This window comes from Pantherophis guttatus, chromosome 8, assembly GCF_059756535.1.
Source record: "Pantherophis guttatus breed Tessera chromosome 8, ASM5975653v1, whole genome shotgun sequence".
In the NCBI taxonomy this organism is placed as follows: Eukaryota; Metazoa; Chordata; class Lepidosauria; order Squamata; family Colubridae; genus Pantherophis; species Pantherophis guttatus.
In genome coordinates this window covers 36,590,443-36,607,467 of record NC_142070.1, presented here as the reverse complement: position 1 = coordinate 36,607,467, position 17,025 = coordinate 36,590,443, and the positions used below count along the sequence as shown (strand labels likewise).

Genomic DNA, 17,025 nt, shown 5'->3' with positions numbered 1-17,025 from the left:
CTGGGTTGCATACTCTTCTCCTTCACCCAGTCTGTGGAAAAATTGTCTTCCACCAAACCGGTCCCTGGTGCCAAAAAGGTTGGGGACTGCTATTCTAGGAAGGGTCTTATGATGCTTGTTCAAACCCAGATTTTAACTTGCAAGGAGTTTCTTTGCTCCATTCTAGTTTTTTTCTTCACATTAATGGCAGAGATCAGTCTGATGGAATGAGCCAGGTAAATGGGAACATAGATAATCGGCAAAATACCCCATTAGACAAGACTGCTGTGATGTGTTGTCTATTGTTGCTCTGGAGTTGGCAGTGCCAAAATTAAATAAGAGACTTATTGTATACTTTAAAACATGAAAAAAAAATCAAAGCACATATATCAATTATAATAAAATAACTTTGGAGGAAGGAAGCTGATTAAATGCCTGTCACCTAGTTCAAAACTCCTTTCTCTGGCACACGGACTGTCACTCGCCCAAACAATTTAAAACATCCAAAGAGGATCCCAAATAGAAAATTGTATGTCTGCATATGTTTCCATGGCTACTTTTGTGTTTTTATTCTCTAAAATAATATCCCATTTTTTTTATGCCAGGCAAATGGTGTGTCCTTTTAAAGAAAGTAGGCTTCCCATGTGTCAGTCAGAGAGCCTTTTTTTCCCTTTTATAAAGCAGCTGACAATATTGGGATGTGCACATTTTCCCTGCACCAGTTCCGCTATACATTCTTCTTCTTTCCCCAAAAGGCAGGTCCCTCCATGCAAAACTCCAGAAGAGATAGTAGCTCTGTTTGTGTTAATGGAGCATGACATCTTCAGCTTGCTGGGCTGCAAAGAGTTAAAAGCAGACAGTTTCCAAGTGCAATGGTTTCCCTGTCCCTCCCTCCCGCTCCCTCTCTCTTTTTCTTGCCTCCTCCTCCTCCTCCTCCTCCCCACCCTATTTCTGTCTCTCTTCTCCACCCCCTCCCTCTAGTTTTGGCAGGGGATTAAAGTAGCTCCCCCCTGTGGCAGCAGTGACCCAGAAATGAGTTTGATTCACAGAGTCCTTCCTCCATAACAAGTAAAAACGTCAGTCAGAGTGAGAGTCTCTCGCTCTCGCTCTTTTCCCCCTCGGTGTGAGTGTGTGTGTGTGTGTGTATGTGCGTGTGCGAGTGTGAAGAGAGACACAATCTGCTCCCATTCTCCAATGCTTGTCTGAACTCATGAGGCAGCACGGAGCCCTTCGCGCAGAGAAACTCCAACCTGACTGGCAACCATCTCGGCGGCAACAGCAGCAGGTAACTGTGGCCAGGCAGTTCCTTACGTTCGCCTTTCCGCCCGTCGCCGCAGAAGGAGCTGCCTTGCACAGCCATGTTTGATGTGTGGTGGTGGGGCTTTTTTTTTTTTTTCCGCTCGCTTAGCTTTGGAGTTCTCCAGAAGCAGCTAGAGAGCAATTTAATGCCGAAGGTCGCTGCCTAGTGGAAATAATATAGTACGTCATTAATATGGCGCCAAAAGATTTGCTTCTTGATAGGGAGCAAAAAGAGGAGGCAGTTGAGTTGCAGCTTCGCTATCCCATAAGCAACTTGTACATTGCTGGGGAGGAAAGGGGTGGGGGCAAGGGAGGAGGAAGGGGGGAAAAAACCCGGTTTTTTGGAACGGTTGAGAACATCCGAATTGAAGGGGGGGGGAGGGGAAGGGGAGTTAAGGGCTGGCTGTATATTCTGTCGCTGCAGACTTCGCTTTTGGCAAACCAGAAGCTTCTTAGGATGAACCAGATGAATGAATCGGGTTGCAGAGTGGTTAATAAGAAGAATAAATAGGACAATAATGTTGGGCTGTTCCTTCCGGTCTTAGGGACTATTTTGTAATCGATCCAGAGACTTTTGCCACAGTTTTCTTTGTGGGTGAGGAGGACGGGCCACCCTAAAAACGCATCCACGCTGAATGAGAGAGAGAGAGAGAGATCAGCCGTAACGGAAAAGTGAGGCGCGTTTTAACAACTTGGAAGACAGATGGCAATGGCAGAGCACAGGTCCTTTTTAGACAGCTTTAAAAAGCAGGGGGAGGGGTGGCCAGAGCCAGAATCTGTCGCCGTGTCACCCACATGTTCGGAATATCCGTTGCAGTAATTCAAGGGCAAGAAGGATACGGAGGGATAAGATGATAAAACGCCTTTTACTGACAAATGCTCCTTTTCTTAATAAATCAGATTTGGCTCCAAATTTGTTTGGACGCCGTGGTACGGCGCTGTATTTCTGGAGACGAGCATCTTAGGGGATTTTTAGTTAAATGGGCACCTGGATTCTTTAATAAAATAAAATAAAACCGGCCTGATACTCGCACCAGAAGCCCGAAATGCTTTTCCCGCGCCTGTTGGACTGCAAGTGGGAAGACCCCGAAAGTGCACGTGTTAAGGAAGTGTGAGCATATGGATAGCATGAAAACAAGGGGTGTGTGGTGCGTTTAGCAACGGAGCGTGTTGTTCAGCCGCTATTCTGCTGGGTGGCAGCAGATTGTCAATGCTCAACGCCGCCGCCGCTGCTGCTGGTGGCGCAAATGATTAACGCAGGGGGAGAGAGAGGACGAAACGTGGAATGCTGCCTGGGATTCGAAGCTCTTCAGAAGAGTCTCATTTGCTACACTCATTAGCCCCTCCGCCCCCGTAAGGAGGCGGGGTTTCTTCGCTGGGCTACGCTCGAAGGCAAGGAATCTTGGGTGGTTGGCAGAATAGCCGGCTGGCGGGTCAACAGGCAGGTGCGCGGCGTCAGCAAAAACCTGAACTTCTCCATTCTTTCCGAGCAATCTTACTCCTCCCTTTTTACCGAAGGGGGGGCACTTAAATACCTGCGCCGTTGCTGTGCAGCCACAAACACTCGCAAGTGTGTGTGTGGGGGGGGGGGCGGGGGTGCAAACTTTTCAAAGCACTCTTCACCCCGAGGGTTGGGATTTGTTCTCAAATCCCTCTGAATGAATTAGTCGCGGAGCTTGGCAGTTGCGTCTCAGTAGAGTCGTGAAACACTACCGTGGGGCTTTTCAGAGGTAACGTCGGATGCTGGTGGACAAGTCGTTCCCCCCCCCTTTCCCTTCCTCCCCACTTGGGAAATCGTACAGGGGTAGCATGATTGGTAATGCAGTGCTTCGTATTAGAAACGTCAGAAGGTTGCACCCGAGCGGACTGGTCTGAGCTAAGAAATCCCCGATTTGCGACGTTACTTATTAACGGGGGTAAAATAGGTCAATGAAAGAACGGTGGATAGGACGGGCGGAACTCAAGCTCAGTTGGAGGGGTGTGGAAACACGTTTCCCCTCTCCGCATCAAGGCAAAGAAAATGGATGTAGGCGATGGTGTGTTCAAATAGCTACTTCTTTGCCACCGAACGGGCCGTGGCCGGCTCCTCCCGCCTTCAGGAGGAGCGATGTGGGTGGGGAGGAAGAAAATGCATCAAGCGTTTTGACGGAATTAGACAAAGCTCCCCCGGGGCCTTTCTACATGCCCATCACCTTATCACTTTCTACCTTCGATCTTTGCAAGATGCTGGAGAAGCGTTTACGTTTCTTAGTCCCTTTCAACCATCCTTTATTACGGGGCTTCTATCTTACGTGCTCCCCCCCCCCCCCAAATCGCTTCTCTCTAGCGAGTGGGAACTAGAGGGCGTTGATTTGTTTGCAACTGCTTGCTGAATGATTTCCTCTTGACGGGGTGATACAGTTTCCAGAACTGTCGAGTGGTGGGAGGAGAGAGGCGGGCGAACTGCGGGTGGGAGCAGAGAAGCAGGGCCTGGGAGATATTCGCGGCTCTTGCCGCTCAATCCACGAACCCTCCCCGCCCCTCTTTCCCCAGACGTTACAACATGGAGATCAAGGGGGAGGGCTGCGCTACAGCTTTGCGCGAGCAGCGATGGATTTGGGAAGCGAAGCTCCGCCGGGAACACCAAGTTTGATTTGCAACCGGGGCTGTGCGGATTGGTGCAGCTGGGAAAGAGGGCGGAGCGGAAGAAGAGAGACTGGAGGATGCGCCGCGGGGGCTTGATCAGTTTCAAATGCAGAGACTTGTAACGGTGATCTTGCTGGCGTTTGGCTGGTCAGCCGCCTCTTTCCCGCCCCCCAACTCGGTGCGCAGAGCTTCCTCTGGAGAGGAGGCTTGTCCTTTCTGTACTATCCGTCTACTTAACTCTTGGCGGTTTAGGGTGTTGTTACTGCATTGACCGAGTGATGGGATTGAAAAGGTCGTGTTAAGAGCAACGGTTCACCTGTGGAATTTGAAAAATTGGTGAGCTGCTGTAGGATTGGTGTAGCTTTTTATTTGCTGTAGTCTCCTAATTCGGATGCTGATGATGAGAGAGTGAGAATGAATTCTGTGACTGCTCTTCTAAGATCCTACATCTAGAAATGTCATCAGGAAGCTAAGATCCAGCTTGAGAATTAATCCCTTTCATCTCTCAAATAAGAACCCTCCTGTTAAATCAAAGCCAAGTGGAGAATCCATACTTTGAAGGCAAACAGATTTGTGGGATTTCTTGGAATCTTTGCCCACTCCTAAGAAGCTCAAAGCAGTGAAGTGTGTTCACAAACTAATTCTTGTGGGTACTTAATTTTGCAGAAAGAAGTGATGTAGGTTATATTTACAACAAGAGTACAAAAAATCACTTTAGGTAGATACTTTTACTTATCTCAGATGACAATCTGATAACTCGATTTATAGGTAAAGTTGAATTCTTTTTGCATTTAAAATAGTGAATTTACAACTTCTAATTACTCCATAGAGATGTTATAGATTAGGTTGTCATATTGATTTTGTATCTTCAGAATGTATGCCTTGAAATATTCATATTAATTAAAATAACACAATAACTTGGCTGTTGAATTTTTGAATTTATTCATAGCATACTGAGTACAGGTAGGCTTTGACTTAGAGCAGTTTGTTTAGTGCCATTTACAAATTACAATGACACTGAAAAGAGTGACTTATGAAAATTTTTCATACTTATGACTGTTGCAACATCCTCAAAATTTAGCCACTTGGCAACCGACTTATATTTATGACAGTTGGAGTGACCTGAGGTCCTGTATTCACCTTTTGCAACCTTCCGACAGGCAATGTTAATGAGGAAGGTAGATTCATTTAATAACTGTGTTACTAACTTAACAACTGCAGTGATTCACTTAACAACTGTTAAGTTGTTATTTATTATTTATTTATTTATTCAATTTATATGCCACCCCTCTCCGAAGACCCAGGGTTGCTCACAATCAAAAAATCACTATAAAAACACTTAAAAATTAAAGACATTAAAACTCATTCACATCATTCATGGCCGGATCTCGTCAGATCGCAAAGCAAGATCAACAGCCCCAGGCCTGCCGGAAAAGCCAGGTCTTCACCGCTTTTCGGAAGGCCAATAGGGTGGGGATGGTCCAGACCTCAGGAGGTAACTGGTTCCAGAGAACGGGGATAAAACTCACTTAACAAATGTCCCAGTAAAACAAATTTTGGGCTCAGGTGTAGTTGTAAGTCAAGGACTTTCTGTACACCATTGTGATACATAATTGTAAATATAGCTTAGAATCAAATAGATTTCCATTGCTCTTAATGTCATAAACACAATCTGGACTCAGACTTGCTAAAGTTAAATTGTCATTGCTACAGTTTAGCTTAGCTGATCTGGAAAAAGTATGTATTTGCACCATCTTCTGCTGATATTCACACTTGTATGTCTGTTCTCTATTAATAGTAGTTCTGTGTTCTAAAGGAGTGGTCCACAACCTTTATGGCTCTGCCGATCAGCGTAGGAAAGAGGATGGATTTGTACTTGCGCAAATAAAGCTTTGTGTGCTCGCCTGCCACTTGTGTGGCCCAGTTCCCAATAAGATGGACCAGCACCAGGCCGTGGACCAGGGATTTGGGACCCCTGTTCTAAAATGGGCTCTGTCTTGTGAGAAACTTCCACTCAAAGATATTTTATGCAACAAGCGATGCAGATTTTCAAAACAGACTTCTATAGTCTGCAATTTTCAGTCCAGTTCTATTGATATTAACATAGATGCTTAAATTAAAATCACAAAAGTTTTCTTCCTGCTTCTTTCATTTGGTATTGTATAGTAAAATCAATCACATGTGGCTGTGGTGTCGGATTTTATTTCTTACTGAAAATGTATTCAGGTGATGATTCCTCATACCATTAATTGTCAAATAAATCTGATGGGGAAGAGCTAGTTTAATCTAGATAGATAGATATAATCCAATTTATTTCTGCCAAAATCCTTGATAATTAGTTAAATCAAAGAAACTAGTACATTCTTTGGTGATCACTGCAATCAATAGACAGAAAAACACTTCTTTCTTTGACATAATATTTTGTAGTGCCAAAATATTTTCTAAAAGACATTGAGAATTTATGTGGAGATTTATTATTTTGTGTTCTTGTTTATGTTAAGTCCCAATCAGGAAGTGTAGTTCTGACTGTCAAAATGTTTGAAACTGAGTACTTGGTATACAGCTCATGTAACTTCAATACTAGTGTGCGTTGCAGGACAAGATTCTTCTTGCATTCTTGTGCTGTTCCTGTAGTGGCTTTATGCAATTTATTTTAGAGTTTGTTTTAACACTGCTTCTAGTTAATGATTTGTCAGAACTAGAATTATAAATCCTTTTTACCCAGAGGTTTATGGAAGTCATTAAAATTACTCTAGGAGGAAACAAGTTATAAAAGCTTTGACCTGGGGATATGCATTTAATGCCCATATAAAATGTTTCTCTTCATCCATTAAAAAATAATTGTAGTCGCTTTCAAGCTACATTTTTCCCATATGCTGTTGATCAATCTATCAGACTCTTGATCGTGTATACTGGTACTCTGTATTAATATCCTTGAGAAATGAAAATATATTTGATTTATTTTATGTGTGTTAGTTTTATAATACCTAATGTATAGTTAAAACTAAGTCTTATTGTCTGAATACACTGTTAATTCAGTAGGCGAAGAGCAATCCTATTAATTTGGTTTGGGCAATTCCAATGCTTTCTGAACTCTCACTGGAGGTTATAGACAGGTGGGAAATGGGAGGGGAAAATGGCGTCTTCTCCTGTAGGAAATACTGAGGGGCGTGAGTTCGCCGCAAACCTCAGCGGCGATTTTAAGACAGTCAATTAAGAAGAAACAGTCTTTTTAGGGCAATCAGACCTGAAAGTCCAGAGAAGTAGAAATTCCAGCTATGAAAACGATCAGAGGCTGAAGACACGTCTCGTCACGCGTAGACCGAGCCGAAGAACTGGGGCAGCCGGAAGGGCGGAGTTTAAAAGATATTGCAAGGCTCGGTCATACGCTAGACGAGGCGTGTTCCCAGCCTGACTGACGCTTTCTACACGCTGAGAAGGGACGTATCAGGTAAGACCAACGTCCATTCTCCTGTAGGAAATACATTTAGGCCTCTTCTTCGTTTTAATGGATTTATTTCTAAATGGCTAAGGTAAATATTTTGTGCAGTATTCTTTTGTATTGGGAAGTCTGATGATCAAACATTTGCAGGGTTTTTTAATTTAGTGATGTTATTACAATCTAAGTGAAAGGTGCATAACTTTTGGGGCCCAACTGCCATACTTGGTCTCTAAATGTCATTCTAAGAGCCTCATTACAAAATACAGAATGGGTTTAATATAATTTTATGTTTAATTCATTGCAGTATAAAATTATTATTATTTCCCATGTGTTAATCCCTTTTATTTTCCATCTCATTACAAGTATTTGAGCAATTTTCTGACAACATCTAAGGATTGTGTGAACATTCATGGCCCTGGTTTCTTAGTTTAAATATTCTTAGATTAAAGAATAGTGTATGTGATCAGAAACTTGAATGCTTAATTTGAACTTTTTTGGAGAAGGAGGAGCAGGTATGACATAGAAATGAAGATCTATAGCATGCTACTGATATCAGTTTCCTTCTTTTATCAGATTATTACATGAGGGAAACCAAGATAACTTTGCAATGAACCCATCAAAATGGCAAAGGAGAAAAACTTATATTGAGAAATAAATTGAGAACTTTAGGAAATATGACGAGACATTTATTTATTTATTTTAAACATGTGTATAGCCTCAGGAGGAAGAGTGTTCCAAAGAGCAGGAGCTGCCATGGAAAAGTACATACCTGGTTCTCATTAGGTGCCAGTGGAAGGAACTAGGAGTATGCCCACCTTAACTAACCTGATAGGACAGGTAGATGTCCTTAGAGAACGGCGGTCCTGCAGATACATGAGATGAGACAGATTTTCATGTTGTAGAAACAACACTTGTTTTTTTAGGGGAATTCATATGTTTCAAGACACAATTGTCCTCTTGAGCCAAATCAGTTCTGGACTTCACCAAAAATTTTGTAATTACATAGAATGCCATCCTACATTAAGACATCTATTGCTGTATTCTGGATTATAGTAAATAATCATTATCTCAGATTGAGTGCTTTCCCATGCATTCTGCCTTAGATTCTATAATAGTGATACCAAGATTCAATCAGAATGCTGACATACTTTCTGCATTATTTTTTGGTGTTGCTTTCTGCTCTTGTGATAAAGAGATAAAATAATTGGTAATCTGTAAATGTTACTAAATCAATAAAATGGTATTTTCAGGTTTATTGTTTCAAAATGACAGCCCTCCCTACATTTAAAGAGTATTTTTTATTGTGATTATTGAAATAAATACTGCTCTGTGTTTCTTATATTTTAGATATTTCTCCCCCATTATTATTTTATTTAGCAATTGTGAGAGTCATGTTGAAGAGTAAGTTAACTCAAATCTTATTAGAGTTTAGGAATTTGCATTATTTTTCTGTCTTAACCCATATGTGGTTTTCAGTAATTAACTGAAAGTCACATATTTTTCAATCCTGAGCTAATATTCTCCTTTATTGGCATCAGTGTTTGCCATATTCTTAGGTAGATTATTTATTGATGCACCAAAATATTACATTAACTTCGTAGAATCTTGATTCTTCCTTGGACTAAAATATCTTATTAACTTGCTCTCAGGCCATGATTATTTTGTATTTAAATTAAGAAAAAAATACAAGCACCCTTTTTTTTATTCCGCAGAAGCAGTTAATGATGCTCAGCATACTGCTCAGAGTATTGTTTTGTCATTGTAGTAGAATGCCCAGATTTTGAAAAAAGCTAAATAATTAACTGAAAAACTTAATGTTGATTATCATGGCTGCACAAACTAAGTGAAGTAATTATTTTAGAAACTGATAACTGTATAACACTTTAGAGCAGCGGTTCTCAACCTGGGGGTCGCGACCACTTTGGGGGTCGAACGGCCATTTCACAGGGGTTGCCAAAGCCCTCTCTCGCCCCCCCCCCACGCCTTCACTCACCCTCACTCTCTGCTCTGTTGGATCGCCAGCCGTTCGCTTACCCCGTCCACTCCCAATCTATTGCTGCCTCCGGAGTCCCAGCTGATGGCTAGAGGAAAAAAAACTGTTTAAATTCTTGCGGGGGCTTCAAAGGGCCGCCCTATAGCCAGTGGTGGGATTCTGCCGGTTCTAGGGGGTTCAGCCGAACCATTTGTTAAATTGCTGGCTTGCCCCGCCCCTCCGCACCACTATTTATTGCCAATAAATAGTGGTGGGCGAGGGGCGGGCGAGCCAGCAATTTAACAAATGGTTCGGTGTTTTTTTGTAATTTTATTGGCCCGCGGAGCTTCAGCATAGGCTAATTAGCCTTTGATTAGATCGGCTCCCGACTCTCAGCTGATTTGGTCTCAGCTGTTTTGCCGAGGGCGCTGCTGCTTTCTTGCAAAGAGTCCTGGAGCAGATTTTTTTTCCCCTAGCTATGCTGAAAAACGAAAACGAAACTAAAGCAGGCTGTTGTCTTTGCTGTTGCTGCAATGTTGAAAAATTAGCCAGGCAGATTTCTTTTCTTTTTCCTCACCAAAAAAGGTAGGTGCAAACAATGGGAAATTTAGGGAAAAAGGAGAGTTCAAGATTTTAAAACACAAAAGAAAAAAAGCTCTATTTAACTAGGGAATTGTAATAATTGAGATGCTGTTAATTGTATATTGTGTTGAAAGCAGAAATGGTTAAGTTGTGGTTTGGAGGAATATATGGGGGAAATTATTTGGTTTATTATTATTGGTAAATATAATTAATTGATTTGTAAGAAATTGGATTGCATGGAAATAATTGGAATATTCATGTTCATATTGATTAATATATAAAAAGGTAGTTATATAACTAATTGATTTATATTAAAATGTTGAATTTATATTAAACAACTGTAATATTACATAATTAACCAATGTGGGGATGGATATAAAAATAGATGACAATGGGAAGGGGTATAATATAGAATAGAAAGGAAAAATTGAACTTGATTAAGATTAGAGATGAAGATGAAGGGTAATATTGGTTTTTTACAAAAATAGATGAGGAATAAATGTGGCAAAAAGGAAATATAGAAATTGTAAATTTAATAGAAATGACTAAACACTGTTTAAATTTGTGAACCGGCCAAATACTCTGTTCAAAGAAAATACATTGTATGTTTGTATGTGTGTTTCTAATTATTGTTATTTATTCATATTTGTTCTCTTTTATTCTTTAAAGTTTAACAATTCATTCTTTATCTTAATATCTTTATATTTGTTTGGGGTTGGCTTTCTTCCCTTTCATCTTTTTTGTTGTGCAGCAATCTTTCTCCTCAAACCTACCACCTCTCTCTTTTCTTTCTTTCTTACTTTCTCTTCCTCCCCCTTTTCTTCTCCCTACTTCCTCTTCCTTTCTCCTTCTCCTCCTCTCTTCCTCCCTCTCTTACCCTCCCTCCTCCTCTAATTTCCCTTCCCTTCCTTCATCCCTCTCTATTGCTGTATCTTTTTATGCATATGGACTACTCAGTGGGCTGAAAAAGTTATTTCTGACTGGTCCTTGCGCTTTTGACCAGTCCTTGAACTTACAACTGTCCTCACATTTTACCTTTTTGCCCTATCTTGTCACCATGGTGAAGAGAAGCAGTTGTGAAATGAGTGACACGGTTGTTAAGAATGCTGCAATGGGCATAAATGATGACCAGTCATAAGTGCGAAGACCGGTCAAAAGTGCGAGGACCAGTCAGAAATGACTTTTTTCAGCCCTCTGAGTAGTCCCTATACACATAGCCATGGCCACCTGGTCACATGACAGCTAGCCACGCCGACCCAGTCACATGACCTCCAAGCCACGCTCACAAAATAAGCCACGCTCACAGAACCGGTAGTAAAAAAATTTAGAACCCACCCCTGGTTGGGGGTCACCACAACATGAGGAACTGTATTAAAGGGTCGCGGCATTAGGAAGGTTGAGAACCACTGCTTTAGAGAGACTACCACAGTCATACAAAGCTTAGGTAACTCTGTAAATAATTCCTTTTTAAGTATATAAATATCTTCAGGTCACGTTATGTACCAAACTAATTTTTAAACTCTTAGCAGTCTGTGGGCTAGTGGATGTTTCCAGGAAAACTATTAAAATAGCATAATGTATCTACTTAAATTATATATATATCAGTGGTGGGTTGCCCCCAGTTTGCACCGGTTCTATAGAACCGGTAGTAAAACCGGCAGGAGGCTCTGCCCACTGACCCCAAAGTCAAGGTAAGTAGAACCCACCCTGATATATATGTATAAACACACATATACAGAGAGAGAGAGAGAGAGAGCTAGCATTTTCTCTGTTGGAAGAGGTAGACCAACTATACCTATCCCATAATCAAGAAGACCTGGAAGACCTGAATGTGCAGCCAATATCTGAAGTTGGAATGTCACCACCACCTTCTCTATTACAAAGCTGCTGATATGAGGCATAAGATTATGGGTAAACTTGCTATAATCAACCCTTGAGACCAATTACCAAGGCTCAGCAGAGAAGTATGATCAGATAATATGCTAGAAGATGTCAACAGGACCCTCACAACAATCCCTATTATCATGATAACTCAGATCAATGAACTGATACACGCTACATCTGCTGTAATCCTGGAGATGCTTGGCTAGAGAATCAAGTAGTACATCCCCCTCCCCGAAAAATAATGTTAGAGATCAAAGCAAAGGTTAACCAGCTGGTAGAATTACAGAAAGGTGTGAAGATTAAGGATAACACTTAGCTACTGAAAAAATACAAGAGCCTGACTCCATCTGTAGCCATTGAGACTTTTAAACAAAAGCTTACAACACTGGCTATCAGGCTAAGGAGATACACTAGAGAAACAAAGGCCAAGAAGGTAAATGTCCTGTTCTCCAGTGCAGTATCACAGTAACAGCAGAGCTACTAACAGCAGCAACTGAACTGTATTGGAAGGATGTATGGGAGAAAGAGAAGATGCATGAGAGCAGTGCAAAGTGGATGCAGGACCTGAGAACTGACCACAGCAATTTCCCAGAAAAGGAACCAGTCATCATTACAGTAGCAGCAATCCAATAGTGGGTTAAGCATATGAAGAATTGGACAGCATCCATCCTAGAGCACTACTGGCTAAAGATGCTAACAGTAGTGCATGAATGCCTAGCACCACTGATGAACCATTTGCTAGCAGCAGGCTCTCATCCAGACTGGCTAAACTAAAGAACGATAGTGCTGATCATAAAAGACATCTACAAGGGAATGGTACCAACCAACTCCCAGCTAATAACCTGCTTCCTCAAAACAGGGAAAGACTTATCAGACATTATAGCAAACTACAGGACCATATGGGGCAGTACATAAACACAGCTCAGAAAGGCATTAGAAACAATAGAGGCTCAAACACAAGTTGTTCATAAAGCAACCACCTAAAAATCAAGATCTAGATAGATCATTATGAGCACAGCTTGGATTGAGTACAGGAAAGCCTATGACTCAATGCAACACACATGTAAATGCCTAGCATACAATGTTAACAGGACACTAAGAGCCCCAAGAACTCAATGCGACTATGGAAGACAACACTAGAAATAAACTAAACACAGCGCACACAAGTGTTTATCAAGTGCAGCATATACCAAAATGACACACTGTCTCTGCTGCTCTTCTCCATTGGCTTGACCTTAAGCCTCCTCAGCCAGATAATCACAAAGAATGAATATGGATGCAAGTTTAAGAGTGGAGCTAGTATCAGATACCTCTTATACATGAATGACATCAAGTTGTATGCAAAGAATGAACAAGACATCAACTCACTGATCCACTTGACCTGGATCTACATTGAGGACATTGGGATGTCATTTGCACTAGATAATTATAGCCAGATGGTAGTCAAGAGAGGGAAAGTAGTTTAGATTGATGGGGTGGAACTACCAATGGATCACATAGCAATACATACAGACCAGCTATAAGTACCTTGGTACCCCCAGACAGAAAGTACAATGAGGAGGCAAGGAAGATAGCAACATCCAAGTACCACCAAAGGATTATATAGGCTCTGAAGAACGAGCTCAATGGGAAGAATAAATCCACTCCATCAACATGTACGCTGGTATAGTGAGCTGGCCAAAAAGGGCATGGAAGCTGTGAATGTGAACAGCCAGAGACTTTTCACAACGTATGGAGGTTTCTATCCCAAGTCCAGCACCCAGACACTGTACACCAGACAGAAAAGGGTGGTTGGGGGTGAATGTCAAAGCTACGGTCCTGGATGAAATTCAGAACATCCAGGAATGCATCAATAAGATAGTGCCCCAAAATGAGAAAGTTAAGGCAGCACAAGAACAAGCACAAGCACTAAGCACCAAGCACCAAATATATAGAAGAAGGGTTCTAGCACATTAGACAGGACCCAAGGTGTAAACTTGCAGAGGCCTCAGAGACAGTCCAACATGTAGTGACAGGTGTAAGATGCAGAAACAGCATATACAGTACTTAACAGCCAATCGAGTAGCTGATATTGCGTACAGAAACATTTGTAGAGAATATGGACTAGATCTTCTAAGTCTAGGTGGGTGATCCCATAGAAGGTTGTGGAAAATAAGGTTAAGATCCTATGGGATTTTTGAATCCGGATAGACAGGCAGGTACTGGCTAATCAACCAGACATCATGGTAATAGACAAATATCAGAAGACAGCAGTGGTGATAGATATAGCAATGCCAAGTGATAGCAACACCAGGAATGAGGAACTGGACAGGATGTGGAAAATAAAGATCAAAGTGGCCCCAGTAGTGATAGGAACATTTGGGCTGTGATTCCTAAGCTAAGTAGCTCCAACAGATCCCATGAATGCCATTGGAGTTCTCTTTCCAGAAGAGTGCAGTACTACAAATAGCTAAGATCCTACACAGAATCCTCAACTCCTAGACTTCAGAGGCCCCAACATTGAGGAAGACACAGACCGCGTCTCATCAAATTATCTTTTCCATGAATACCATTTTTAACAAGCACTTGGAGATTTGTCACAGACTGTACAGTCATATGCTTCAGTATTCAACTGCTTCAAAACTCATCAAATTTGGTGTTTTGAGGCACAAATCTTGCCTCGGTACTCATCTTTCTCCTGGTTCTCAACATGCAAGGTAGAACTTGCGGATCTCAGCTGCTTTGTGACTTATTACTCCTTCTGGCTGAAATAAAGGGTCATGTAAGTCACGTGATTTGCTCTATACCCATTGTATTTAGTACTTGTGCCTCCTGGAATGAATCCCAAATGAGTACTGAAGAACCACTAAATTTGTTTTCAAGGGTTTTTTAATTGAGTAAGGTAGATTATGATACTGATTTATTTATTTTGTTGCATTGTACATAAGGAGAGTTAGTGCTTCATTCAGTTCCTTCTTTGCCACATATATAGCATTTTAAAAGCTTCCATTGTCACCAGTTGGGCTTTTTAAATACTTGTTACAGCCAAGGATCTTAGTGGATAGAAAGAAGCAGGCAAGCTGATTCAAGAGACCTATGGCATATGATTAGCCTGTGGAAGGTTACAACTTCTTTTCCATAGTTCAATGTGTTGTGGATTACTTTGCATAACTCCTGCATGGAGAAAATCTGTCTAGTTCACCACCATGCCACGTACCCAAATTTACTGCATTTCTCATATTGGGGGATTTTTTTTCTCCCTCCCTCCATATCTCTTTCTGAAATATAGGGAACGACAGCCAGTGATCATTCTCTGACTATCTGCATAGAAAGATTTGGTCCTATGAAAGAGAAGAGTAGGAGAAAGGTCTTTTCTCCATTGCATGCCACTTAGATTCCTACTGTTGTTCTTGAACCTGAAGTGCTGCTACAGTTTCTGTTCCTAAGTCATAAAAAGGGATCATTCATTAAAATGGGAACTATTTTGTCCCTAGTGTATGTTTAAGTAGAGACAAGTAGTTCTTGACTTACAACTTGTCACTTAATGAATATCTGAAATTACAACAGACCTTCTCCCTGCATTCACACGATCGCAACCAGACCATCTTTATGACTATTTAAACCCTCCTGTCATGTGATTGATGTGCAACAATTTTTGCTGATTTCCAGGGTTTACTTTCAGTTTTCAGCAAAAAAAAAAAAAAAGCCCATTGGGTAAAATGATTTTCTTAACAAGTTGGTGTTTGTTAATAACTGCCCCCGCCCCCCAAAAGGGTCCAGTCACATGATGCCTCGACTTAGTATTGGAACAATTTACAACTAATTTTGGACTCAATTTAGGTTAATAAGTCAAGGGTTACCTGTTTAGGATTTTCTTTTTATTATCAATCTTGTATTGTTCAAGTCTCAGATCTACAAAAGGTTTTAAGAACCATGTTACTCATATCTAGATGCCATATATAGGCAAGGCTATGGAGGCTCTGTTGCAATTCCTATGACTTGGCTACTATTAAAGGCATAAAATAGGGAGTGGGAGTGGGGGGCACCGTCTTGCGGTGGTTCTCCTATCTCTCCGACCGGTCGCAATCTGTGTTGACGGGGGCAGCGGTCGACCCCGAGGCGCCTTGTTTGTGGGGTGCCACAAGGGTCAGTCCTCTCGCTCCTCCTGTTCATCATTTATGTGAAGCCGCTGGGTGAGATCATCCGTGGTTTTGGGGTGGAATTCCATCAGTACGCTGATGATACTCAGCTGTACATCTCCACCCCAGACCATCCCAACGATGCCTTGGAAGTGATGTCCCAGTGCCTGGAGGCCGTGCGGGTCTGGATGGGGAGAAACAGGCTTCGACTCAACCCTTCCAAGACCGAGTGGCTGTGGCTGCCAGGTCCCGGTATAGCCAGCAGGCGCCATCGCTGGTTATTGGGGGCGAATCATTGGCCCCCACGGAACGGGCTCGCAATTTGGGCGTCCTCCTGGATGCACGGCTGTCTTTAGAAGAGCATATGACGGCCGTGGCCAGTGGGGCTTTCTGTCAGGTTCGCCTGATACGCCAGTTGCGCCCCTTTCTGGATCGGGACTCCCTACGCACGGTCACTCAAGCACTCGTCACTTCTGGTCTGGACTATTGTAACGCTCTCTACATGGGGCTCCCCTTGGGGTGCACCCGGAGGCTCCAACTGGTGCAGAATGCGGTCATGCGGGGGATTATGGGAGCAACTGGGCACTCCCATGTGACTCCTCTCCTGCGCGAGCTGCATTGGCTTCCGGTGGACTTCCAGGTGCGCTTCAAGGTGTTGGTGATCACCTTTAAAGCGCTCCATGGCTTAGGGCCGGGGACCGTCTTCTGCCACCAATTGCCTCCCACCGGCCAGTTCACTCCCACAGAGAGGGCCTCCTCAGGGTGCTGTCGGGCAGACAATGTCGGCTGGTGATCCCCAGGGGGAGAGCCTTCTCTGTGGTGGCACCTACCCTCTGGAACAATCTACCCCCAGAGATACGAGTGATCCCAGACCTCCGGACTTTTCGTCGGGCCCTTAAAACCTATTTCTTTCAGTTAGCCGGGCTGTCCTGATTTTATGGTGGATTTTTAAAATTTGAAATTTAATTTAATTATTTTAAATCTATTTTAACTTTTGTGTATAAATGTTTTACTTTGGCTGTTCACCGCCCTGAGTCCGAAAGGAGAAGGGCGGTATAGAAATCTGATAAAATAAAATAAATAAATAAATAAATAAAATATATATGCAGCAGCCTAAAGGCTTG

The 17,025-nt window shown here is 42.3% G+C and overlaps 1 protein-coding gene across 8 annotated transcripts in view; it reads left to right on the top strand.

Moving 5' to 3' along the window:
• The first annotated feature begins 958 nt into the window (after positions 1–958).
• Positions 959–17,025, top strand: part of JADE1 (jade family PHD finger 1) — a 75,453-nt gene continuing 59,386 nt past the window's right edge. For 2 of the 8 annotated variants that reach the window (XM_087874582.1, XM_034401456.3), the window contains exon 1: positions 2,522–2,723. The gene's annotated coding sequence lies outside the window, so the exon portion shown is untranslated. Of the gene's footprint in view, positions 1,265–2,521; positions 3,009–3,808; positions 4,240–17,025 lie in introns of those variants that run through there. The other 6 variants (XM_087874580.1, XM_034401455.3, XM_034401457.3 and 3 more) reach the window with 5 other exon arrangements.